Source organism: Dipodomys spectabilis, unplaced genomic scaffold, assembly GCF_019054845.1.
Source record: "Dipodomys spectabilis isolate Male_0828 unplaced genomic scaffold, ASM1905484v1 ptg000704l, whole genome shotgun sequence".
Taxonomy (NCBI): Eukaryota; Metazoa; Chordata; class Mammalia; order Rodentia; family Heteromyidae; genus Dipodomys; species Dipodomys spectabilis.
This window is the reverse complement of record NW_024871381.1, coordinates 25,866-28,399: the sequence shown is the minus strand read 5'-3', so window position 1 is coordinate 28,399 and position 2,534 is coordinate 25,866. Positions and strand designations below refer to the sequence as shown.

The window sequence follows — 2,534 nt, the reverse complement described above, 5'->3', positions numbered from 1 at the left end:
AAAATTTAAATTTAAAAAATGAAACACTTAAAAATTATGTAAGTATAAAGAAATTATATTGAGAGAAGAAAAGGATAGGATGAGAGGAGGGGAGAGATAAAAAGGAAAAATGAAAAATATTAAAGAAGTTAAGCCTTCGAGGTTGTGAATTGAGTAATAAGTTTCTGGATTAAGTATGGTATTTTCACAATAAAAAAAAGAGGGAGAAAAACTGGAAATAGGAAAAGGGAGTGCAAGTTGAATGAAGAGATTTTTGTCTGACTATTGACTAGTGCTGTGTTTTGATAGTCTCTCCAGAATTTGTTAAGTGGCATATATAATAAACTGATGTGCTTATAAAAAAAAAAAGTATGGGGGGTAGAGTGAGGCTGCGGGGGGAGGGGGCGGCGGAGGCCGGAGATGCAATGGCTTCCCCAGTGGACGACAGGTTGGTGAGCCTGGACTCGCCCACCTACAGTCTGTACAGAGACAGAGCAGAATGGGCTGATACAGATCCACTGCCACAGAGGGATGGTCCCAGTCCAGTGGTCCAGATTATCTACAGTGAGAAATTTAGAGATGTTTATGATTATTTCTGAGCTGTTCTGCAGCGTGATGAACTAAGTTAACGTGCCTTTAAGCTCACCCGGATGCAATAGAGTTCAATGCTGCCAATTATACAGTGTAGCATTTTCAGAGAGTTCTCTTAAAATCACTTCAAAAAGATCTGCCTGAGGAAATGAACTACATCACTGTAATAATTGAAGAACAGCCCCAAAACTATCAAGTTTGGCACCATAGGCAAGTATTTGTAGAGTGGCTGACGGACCCATCTCAGGTGCTTGAGTTTATTGCTGATATTCTTAATCAGGATGGAAAGAATTAGCATGCCTGGCAGCATGGACAATGGGTCACTCAGGAATTTAGACTTTGGGATAATGAGCTGCAGTATGTAGAGCAGCTTCTCAAAGAGGATGTAAGAAATAACTCTGTCTGGAACCAAAGATATTTTGTCATTTCTAATACTACTGGCTACAATGACCGTACTGTATTGGAGAGAGAAGTCCAGTATACCCTGGAAATTATCAAACTTGTGCCACATAATGAAAGTGCATGGAACTGCTTGAAAGGAATTCTGCAGGATCATGGTCTTTCCAGATACCCTAATCTGTTAAATCAACTCCCTGATTTGCAACCAAGTCACAGCTCCCCATACCTAATTGCCTTTCTTGTGGATATCTATGAAGACATGCTAGAAAACCAATGTGACAACAAGGAGGACATTCTTAATAAAGCATTAGAGTTATGTGAAGTCCTAGCTAAAGAAAAGGACACTATAAGAAAGGAATATTGGAGATATATTGGAAGATCTCTTCAAAGCAAACACAGTAGAGAACGTGACTTACAACCAAATGTACAACAGTAACATGACCCACAACTTGATGGTATGCTTTCATTTATTTAAGGGATTCTACAGCAGGAGTTTAAAACTAGGGTGATCATTCTTTTACCCATGCTGTAAAACATGCATTGCACAAGTATTGCTTTTTAACAAGAACTAAGTGTAATGTTCCTTAGGTGCTGCTATTCAGACTAGCTCTAGGAAATTTGATTCATTTAAAGCAAAGTAATTGGAGCAGGAAAGGGGAAGGAAAAGGTCTCATAAGGGAACTAGTACTTTTGTAGTCTTATCAACATTTAATCTGAATATAGATTAGATAGTACAGAATCAACACTTTCCTACAAGGTATACAAGTAAAGATTTGTATCAGTGATGGGTACAGGTAATGTATGTAATGGGTTTGAAGTAACTTAAATCTTGGTTCAGTAAGCAGAGAATATAACTGTTACATTAGAGCTGCTATGCCACACTCTCAGTATCTTGCTATCACTGCAACCAACTAATGCCAAAAGAATGGCTTTGTAATAAAATTACAGATTGCATCTAAAAAAAAGTATGTACACAATTAGGGATAAGGTCTAATAATCACCCACAGGTATATATTTGGTGATGAGCAGTACAGCAATTAAGTCACAGAAAAAGGAAAGATGAAAGGAAAAAAAAGAAAAAGAAAAGGACCAAAAGGTCAAAAGAGATTTTTTAAAAGCACACAGTCACACATACACTCCTAAAATAAAAATTATGAAAGACAAAAAGAAAAAATAATAGAAATCAATTAAAAAAATAAGAATAAATAGGTAGAAAAAAGAGTTCTTTGGTTTTTGGGGGGAGGGAGAGATTTGTATCTGAACTGTGTCTGTAACCAGTCTCTTGGTGGAGTCTCTGGTCTGCTTATGGTGTTTGGTTTTCCTGTGGCTTGATTGGTTTCTTAAGTCAGTTTGTTTGAGCAGGCAGGAAGCTCTGTTTTACCCAGGATGTTGTGATCCTCGTCCCAGGCTAGTTCAGTGGGAGAGAGATCTGTAAATACCATTTTAAACATGTAGAACGAGCTCTAAACACTGTCCCTATTGGAGTGAGTCAGGCAGAGACAAATCTGTGTTATCCACCCAAGAACCACACAGCCTCCTCTCCCTCCAGCCATGAATATGGAACT

General features: G+C 38.1%; 1 pseudogene; it reads left to right on the top strand.

The window, feature by feature from the left end:
• The first annotated feature begins 350 nt into the window (after window positions 1-350).
• On the top strand, window positions 351-1,630 carry LOC122101904 (annotated as a pseudogene).
• Window positions 1,631-2,534: the final 904 nt, after the last annotated feature.